Source organism: Neopelma chrysocephalum, unplaced genomic scaffold (assembly GCF_003984885.1).
Source record: "Neopelma chrysocephalum unplaced genomic scaffold, ASM398488v2 Primary Assembly neopelma1_80b, whole genome shotgun sequence".
NCBI lineage: Eukaryota > Metazoa > Chordata > Aves > Passeriformes > Pipridae > Neopelma > Neopelma chrysocephalum.
In genome coordinates, this window is record NW_020897742.1 from 14,211,004 (window position 1) to 14,220,541 (window position 9,538).

At 38.8% G+C, this 9,538-nt stretch overlaps 1 protein-coding gene across 4 annotated transcripts in view; it reads right to left on the reverse strand.

Moving 5' to 3' along the window:
* CSMD1 (CUB and Sushi multiple domains 1) overlaps positions 1–9,538 on the reverse strand; it is a 1,127,710-nt gene that overhangs the window by 991,487 nt on the left and 126,685 nt on the right. The gene's annotated exons all lie outside the window — the stretch shown is intronic.

Consider the following 9,538-nt stretch of genomic DNA (forward strand, 5'->3'; position numbering starts at 1 on the left):
CAGGAAAAGCATTGGTGCTCCCATGTTTAAGAACACCAAACCAGATAGTAACAATAGACAGTGAGAAACACTAGAAGATCCTCTATCTACTCAGCACTTCAGTTGTTCAGCTCCCTCAAAGGACAGATAATTAATTCAGAAATAATAGCCCTTTTGTAAGTGGAAGGAAGGAATAAAGGGAAAGTGATAGTATCACCTGCCTTTTGCATAATTCTTATAGTTCTCAAAGACCTTCATTTCAGGCAACCAACATTTTTGAGTAGAACATCTCCAATGCCATTAAGAAGTGTCTCAAGACGTTAAGTCAAAGATAACATGCAAGGGTAAGAGCCCTTTCCAGCCAGGAAAGTAAGAGCATGGGATCAAAAATCAGGCAAACAAACAACAAGGTTGGCTGCAAGGGCCAGAATTCCAGATCTTTTGCTCCCTCATGACTGTCCGGCCTCTTCAATTAAGCGCTACAGCTACTGCACATCTTTTTGGCAGGACACAGGCTCTTATCTCGCAGTGCAGAGTGTTTCTGTGAACACACAGATGTCTACTCTATGTAATTAACTGGAGTGTCACACTTAAAAAAATTACATATTGCTGGGAAGAAGGCGATCAGAGTTGTCTAGATTGGACATCTAGGCTACATCTATATTGTTATAATTGAACGTATCTAGGAACACTCTTGAGCACTGAGTCCAGGAGCACTGATATGGAGCAAGTGCAACTATGCTAGGGAAGTCTCAGATTTCAAAGCATGGTGAATGTAACCAGCCTGCCTGCTGGATGTATTTTGGTTTCCAAAGCATGCTCAGAAATTCCTGTGGAAAGAATTACTTAAAAAAAAGCCAAAAGCTAACCATGGGCAATCGTAAAAAGCAAAGACTACTGACAGCCAGGGCCTAAGAATATTCCTAGATATCCAGTTTGGTAAAATTGTAGCATAGAAATCCACTCAAGCCACAGTTTTGGTGGATGTAACAGGACTGGTCCAAAGACTTTCTGGTGAGTGCTCATGTCTGTGACAGTAATCTGCCTTAACACACCTAACCAACAACAAGGCCATACAGCAAGAAAAATGCAGCATGAAATTGTGAATATGACAGTGAGGCATAAAAAGGAAAATCACCTACACAGTCTCTGTGTGCTTATTTGCCTCGCTAACCCTCACTATGGGATTTATACCATGAGCATAACCCAGACAAACAGTATTATTCCACATCCAGTTTCATAAAGGAACTAAGATTTATGACTGAGTCTCTATGTTTGCAAAAAATGTATGCTCATGTAATACTATTTGCTCAAATCCTTATAGACAATAAGGATTTTATTACAGAAAACTGAAAACCTTCTTGTACATGAATATGTGTGTTTGCAGGAGAGTATAAGGAAAAAATCACAAAGATTTAACCAATTAAAAAGAAAATTTGAACAAAAGGTGACACAAGAAAATACCAGGCCCAGCCAATGAAGGTTTATGAAAGGTAGGTCCTGTTTCACCAACATAATCTCCGTCTATGACAAGGTGACCTGCTTAGTGGATGAGGGAAAAGCTGTGGATGTTGTCTACACAGACTTCACTAAAGTCTTTGACACTGTCTCCCAACACATTCTCCTGAAGAAGTTGGCTGCTCATGGCTTGGACAGGTGGTTTTCTGGGTTAAAAACTGGCTGGATGTCTGGGCCCAGAGAGTGGTGGTGAATGGAACTAAATCCGTCTGGTAGCCGGTCAGTAGTGGTCTTCAGGACTTGTCCTTATCTAGTGGTCTTGGGGTTTGTCCTGTTTAACATCTTTATTGAACTCTGGATGAGTGCATCCTCAGAAAGTTCACAGATGATACCAAGTTAAGTGGTAGTGTTGATCTGCTGGAGGGTAGGAAGGCTTAGCTCAGTTGGTTAGAGCATGGTGCTAATAACACCAAGGTTTGTGGGTTCAGTCTCTGTACAGGCCATTCACTTAAGAGTTGGATTTGATGACCCTTGTGGGTCCCTTCCAACTTGGAAGATTCTGTAATCCTGTGAAGACACTAAAGAGGGAGCTGGACAGGCTGGATCGATGGGCCAAGGATAACTGAATGAGATTCAACAAGGGGAAGAGCTGGGTCCTGCACTTCAGTCACAACAACCCCAGGCAGTGTTACAGGCTGGGGCAGAGGGGCTGGAAAGCTGCCCAGTGGAAAAGGACCTGGAGTTGCTGATCAAAAGCAGCTGAACAGGAGCCAGTAGTGTGTCCAGGTGGCCAAGAAGGTCAACGGCATCCTGGCTTGTACCAGGAATAGTGTGGCCAGCAGGACTAGGGCAGTGATTGTTTCCCTGGACTTGGCACTGGTTTTGGGCCTATCATGTCAAAAATGACACTGAGGTGCTTGAGGGTGTCCAGAGAAGGGCAACAAAGCTGATGAAGACTCTAGGAAACATGTCCTGTGAGGAACGGATGAGGGAACTGGCCTTAAGTTGCATCAGAGGAGGCTCAGATTAGATATTAGAAAAAATATTTTCACTGCAAGAGTGGTCAGGTATAGGAATGAGTTGCCCAGGGAGGTGGTGGATTTACCATCTCTGGAAGTGTTTAGGAGACATCTGAATGTGGTTCTTGGAGATATGTTTTAGGGGTGATTATGGTGGTGATGGATTAACAGTTGGACTAGATGATCTTGAATGTCTCTTCTAACCTTTACTATTCTGTGATTCATCAAACTTTCTGAATTTCTGGAATATAATCGAGCTTCCTGAGGGTCACCCTTCCTTCATGCATTCTGTTTCAAGGAAAAAGATTTTTTTGTACTGAATTTCTGACTCATGATCACTCATATTATGGCACTGAATATGTTATTGAAAGATCATTCGATTTTTCCTAACAACATAACTAATTATTAGAAACTCACTTCCAATAGAATGATCTGGTTTTGGAATGGACTAAATAAAATAAAATAAAAAATATAGAACATTTCTGTCTTAATTTTGACTTGTGCCCAGATATTCTAAGAAGCTCATGTGGAAAACAATGTAAATATATATACCAGCAGCAAATCATTTATCTGTCCAGAGAAAGAGTTAAGAGATCAAAATAGCCAGAATACAGCTCATAATGAGCAATTCAGATGGCTGTAATAATGAATATATTATTTAGATAATATATACCCGTAGAAAGTATATTTAGAGAATATTTTACGTTTCCAAAATCTGTATAAACATTAGCTAAAGTATTCTCATTGAACTGATGTAGGTAGGTACATATTATGCTTATTAGGAACAAAATAAATGGTAAAATTGAGACTCATAGAGTTGGTTTGGCTGAGTTTCCACAGCAAGAAGGGTAAGAATCACAATTTGGTCTGCGCTACTGCATCCTGCAAGGAGGTTGGTTTGACAACATCTACAGATCCAGGTGGCTTGTGAAATATTCCCTTAGCTTCTGGAAGGGTTGGATCCATAGAGTTAACATCCAGGCAGAAAGCCAACTAACTCACAGGAGATCAATGTCCCATTAGGCCTCTGTGACTTCAAAGTCCATCTGAAAAAAAAAGTCCACGGGCTTCACTCCAGAGAATTGGGCAAGGCCAAGATTTAACTGAGTTAAATCGTTTGACTCAGTTTTCCTCAAGATATTTCCTCAGATCTTTAGTTTTGGTCAGCTGTGACTGAAAGGGCAGGCTGTTGTCCTCAGCCAGCCAGTAGGAGCATCTTGTGTTTCTCACAGAACAAGCACTGAATATTTACCAGGTCTTGAACTGTACAAGTACAAACTGTTTTTCCGAGCATGAGTCACTTAGAGGGAAGTCAAATAAAACAGCTTGGCTGAATGATCAGAAAGCTAAGTGACACAAATTCAGGAAGCCTTAAAGAAAAGTAGCTTTGAAATGATAAGCACTGCAGTATTTATTAAATCTCCTGAGAAGCAAGTTAAACATGTTTGAGAAAATGGAAAAGCTATCTACATATTGAAGAGGCAGGTGATTTCCAGTGGCTAAGGTTATTTCCTTTCTTTTAGGTGGCCAGAAAATTTCGCAGTTCCATAGACACAAATGATTTCTTGGGAAAAGAAATGCAGTGATGACTTTGCTTATTAAAAATAAATTACAAAACCAAAAATTATCAGTAATTTGACAATGCTTCCATACATTAGAACTTTTAACCTTCTGTTCACCAGATAGCAGAAGATTGCATGTTTATGAAGCTTCCTTGATTTGCTGCAAGATTGTTTTATGCTTAAAACGTGACGTCTGCTTTGGCATGTAGGAAACATTGATAAAATGTAAGAAAATTACATGAAATAATCTCTGACCAATTCTAATGTTGGTATTAACAGCACAACAGAGCTCCTAGAGTGGCTCTCAGACAGCTCATGGCATCTATACCCTTTCATAAATTCTTTTCCTTAGTGGAGTCTTACATGGTAACATTATGACCCTCCCAAAACTGTATTTTCAGGGACTGTAAAATAACTCTGAAAAAAAATATAAATCTTAGAGGTGCCTTAGTGGTATCAACAGACACTGTATAGAAATATTTCATTATAAATTATCACTATTCAAAACAATGAGAAGGTTACCACTGTAAACTCACTTCTGTACTTACTCTACACCATGGAATTATCTCTCCAAATATAGCAACTAACAGCAGGTATTAAAAACTGTCATTAAAATAGTATATCTGCTTTTGGAGATAGAAAGAGTCCCTCGTAAACAACGATCAACAACACATACCAGGTAATATACTCTGCCTTGTCAAACAACAGCAATGCCACAAAATATGCTTCTTTTAAAGATCTTAAACTTTTTTTTTTGCTATGATTTTCTTCCAAAGCAGAATTTCCAAAGGGGTTTTTTAGATATGTTTGCATAACTGCTGTATGTTCATGATCCACTTATAAGAAGTCAATAAACTTATCTGTCCAAGAAATATTTTGTCTGTTCCCTGACAAAGCTCAAGTAAAAAACATCAACAACAACAAAAGCACTGACATAAAAAGCCAGCAAAGACAAAAATATGTTCAGGGAAAAAAACCAAACAAACAACAAAAATCAACATTTTAAAATTAGATTTGAAAATAAATTTAGATTTTAGGAAGTTAGTGAAGTAACTAGAGAAGCAGGACCTATGATAATGAATGTAGGAGGTATATTTTATTAGCTGTAGTTATACAAGCAATCACATATTTGTAAACTGAGTTACACATGTGCAGGGCAGGTGCCTGCACAAAGCTGATAACTTGGGGCAGTTAGAATTGCAAAATCCTTCAACCATTTAAATACATGCTGAAAGAGTCAATTTTTAACACTTGTTCACTAGCTTAGCAACACCAGCAAGAATGTAAGAAGCGTTTATATTTCAGGAGCTACATGATTTTATGCATTAATTTCCTTAATTCCCTTAATTCAGCATTAATGTAGCACCTATTCTCAATTTTCTCTCTGATTCCTAGTTCAAATTGCCTGACCCTTTCAGTTGTTGCAGAGTCAAACATGCTGGAGGAGTTTATGGAGAAGCCAGAGATTTCTGCTATTCCTCTCTCACTAAAAAGAGACCTAAACTGTCAATAAGTGGATGACAAGGTACAGGTTGGCACTTGTCCTTTGCAAACAAGAAAGGATGGAAGTCCAGCCTGAGAGTCCAGAACTCAGACTGCCTTTCCTAGGGTTCAGGCTGCTTGCGAGATTCGCAGTGCCATCTATTGTATGAGGGAGTTCTGCAGACATTTATCCAAAGTTTGCAGAAAGTTGTACAGAAGGGAAGTCTCTTAAGGATGCAACTTAACAACCACAGTAATCAGTAGAAGAGTATTTAGAGAACTTTTGGAAGTTCCTTGAACTTACTTATTGGAAAATATTAAGTATATACATATTTAAACAAATCATAGCAAAATTCTTCTGCATCAATCTTCCTTTCAAGAAATGTTTTGAGAATAATCTAGGTGGTTTCTTTAATTAAAATTAACCTGTGTTTATATCATAGTTAACTTTTCTGTCTAACAGTTTTCTTCAATTTGAAAAATATAAAAAATATTAACATGTTAATTGCTGTTAATGACTATTAAAAGTAGTTAGCCTAAGCAATCAAATAATTTTATAAAAATTACTTCATATCTATTTCAATAGGAAGCACTGTTCTCGTATAAAAATATGACTACTGTTTCCTTCATTAACTTAAATTTTCAAGCTTACTGCACCTAAAACTGATGACAAAGAGAGAAACAAGTTTCATCAGCATTCTGCTATCAGCATTGTGCTATCACCTATATCCTCCTCTGCTAAGGCCACTCTCTACAGTCTGCTTTGTCAGCTTCTAGTTTACAAAATTTCGACCTAATAGTGAAAGCAAGAAACACATCAATTGTCATTTGACTCAAAAGGCAAAATAGGATCTAGGAATTATAACTAGGAATTATAACCACTCTATTTCTATTTAACTATGGAAATATAAAGCAGAAGAGTAGGAGAATCTTCTCAGTAGAACAATCCATCAGAGTAGAATAAACAAACCTAAAGTCTTCAAGAAATTATTCATAAACCTCTTGTAAAAAAATTACGCCCTTCTAAATTACATTTACCTTGGGAATAATATCCTCTGCTCCTAACTTTTTTTTTCACTAACCCCAAAGTTTTTCACTTACCTCCAAAAGTCCAGGGAGGCATGGTGAAAAAACAAAGGCACTGTGTCTGGATATGTATACATAGCACTCACGTACTATGTTAATACACAATTTTATGAAACACCAAGATTAGAGAAAGACATATTCAGTAACTTTATATTTGTCTGACTTCCAAAATATTGTCTTTCAACTGGAGGTAAAATGTGATCTTTCAGTCAAAAGAATTCATTTTTGCTTTCATACTTACTAAAGTAATACCATGAATTGTTAAATATTTTTTTATCCCAACTGAACAACACGATGCTAATATAAAACTGGACAGAGATTCTCCCATTTTCTTCAAGAGTCATGGGAGCCATAGCCATACTTCTTGGCTGTGCCAGTCAGATGGAGTAGAGGAAGAGGAAATTCCCTTAGAAGACAATTAGAGCAAAGCTGGAGCAGAGCTGGTTTTCTGGACAAGGACAGACATTACATAAAAGATAACTGTGGAAATGACTGCAGTGGCCAATTAGTTTCACATCGCTGAAAAGGAAGTGTAAATATGGATAGAACACATAGTTTAATACTTTGGTGTCCCGATTTTAGCTGGCATACAGTTTGTTTTCTTCATTGTGGCTGGTACAGTGCTGTGTTTTGGAATTTAGTACAAGAATAATATTCATACAACAATGATGTTTTGGTTGTTGCTAAGTGCTTACCCTATGTCAAGGACTTTTCAGTGTTTCATGCTCCGCCAGTAAGGAGCTGCACAAAACACCAGGAGGGAGCATAGCTGGAACAGCTGACCCAAACTGTCCAAAGGCATATTCCATCCACTGGAGTGTAATGCTGGGGTGGGTTACCTGAAAGGGAGGGCTGATCATGGCGTAGGGCCAGGCTGGGCATCAGTCAGTGTGTGGTGAGCAATTGTATTGTGCATCACTTGTCTTTCTTGGGTTTTACCTAACTCTCTCTTTTTTTTTTTTTAATTACAGTTATTATTAGTAGTAACAGTTTTATTGTTATTATTGTTGTCTTTTACTTTTTTAAAATTATTAAACTGTTCTTATCTGAATCCACGAGTTCTATTTTCTTTTCTTTCTTGTTTCTCCCCTCTATCCCATTGGTGGGGGCATAAAGGGTTGAGATAACCATGAAATTTAGGAATAAGACAATCTTAAAATCTATCACTTAAAATGCTGATTCAGATTCTATATGGACAGCTCAAGTTCCCATTCATAAGACATATACTGCAGATAAGCTAAATAAAGTATATGTAGCAGTACTGGCTTGCCTTTAAACAGATTTTTTTATCTAATATTTGTCATAAATTTTGTCCCTTTGTAAATATTAAAATTTCTAATCCTCTGTTTCCACTCCAGCTGATTATTGAACTCTCAAGCTTGGACTCTAAGACAAAATACTTGGAAAAAGTCTAGGTTTTATTTAGAAATTATGAAAAGTTCTGAAGTTTGTCTGAAGGAGGTAATTGGTGACAGCCAACATGGCACAAAGGACAAATTGTGCCTGACAAATTTGATGGCCGTCTATGAAGGAGTTACAGTATTGGTGGATGATGGAAGAGCAATCCACCTGCATTTCTGCAAAGCATTTGACACTGTCCCACACAATATCATTGTCTCTAACCTGGAGAGACATGAATTTGATGGATGGACCACTCAGTGGATAAGGAATTGGCTGGATGGTCACACTTAAAGAGTTGTGGTCAATGGATCCATGTGCAAGTAGAGACCAGTGATGAGTGGAGTTCTTCAGGGGTTGATATGAGATCAACACTGTTTAACATCTTTGTTGGAGACATGAACAGTGGTATTGAGCACATACACACTGAGTTTGCCAACTACACCAAACTGTGTGGTGTGGTTGACACACTGGAGGGAAGGGATGCCAACCCAAGGGATTGTGCAAAACCCATGAAGTTCTATAAGGCCATGTGCAAGATCCTACATCTTGTTGGGGCAGTCCTGATCACAAATACAGACTGGGCAGAGAATGGATTGAGAGCAGCCCTGAGAAGAAGGTCTGTGGGGACTGGCCAACGAGAAACTCAACATGACCCAGCAACATGTGCTTGAATCCCAGAAAACCAACTGCATCAAAAGGGGTGTGGCCAGCAGTGTGGTAGGTGATTCTGCCCCTCTGCTACTCTCTCCTGAGACCCCAACTGGAGTACTGCATCCAGGTCTGCAGTTCCCCAACACAAGGGTGATATTGACCTGTTGGTGCAAGTCCAGAGGAGGGTCACAAAGATGATCAGAGGGCTACAGCACCTCTCCTATGAAGACAGGTTTGTTCAGCCTGGAGAAGAGAAGGCTCCACGGAGACCTTAGAGCAGCTATTCAGTACTTAAAGCCTGAAAGAAAGCTGGAGTGGGATTTTTTTTTACAAGGACAAGGGGTAATGGCTTTACACTGAAAGAGGAAAGGTTTAGATAAGATATTAGGAAGAAACTATTAGAATCATAGAATTATAGAATTATTAAGGTTGGAAAAGACCACTAAAATCATCAAGTCCAACCTTTGACCTAATACTGCCAAGTCCACCACTAAACCATGTCCCTAAATGAAATATCTACACATCTTTTGAACACTTCTGTGGATGATGATTCAACCACTAACTTGGGCAGCCTGTTCCAATGCTTGACCACCCTTTCAGTGAAAACATCTTGCCTAATATTCAGTCTAAACCTCCCCTGGAAGAACTTCAGGCTATTTTCTCTTGTCCTATCACTTGTTGCCTGGGAGAAGAGACCGATCTCCACCTGTCTACAATCTCCTTTCAAGTAGTTGTAGAGTGCAACAAAATCTTCCCTGAGCCTTCTTTCCTCTAGTCAGAACAATCCCAGCTCCCTCAGCTGATCCTCATAAGAGTTGTGCTCCAGACCCTTCATCAGCTTTGTTGCCCTTCTCTGGACAAACTTCAGCATCTCAATGTCTTTCTTGTAGCAAGGGGCCC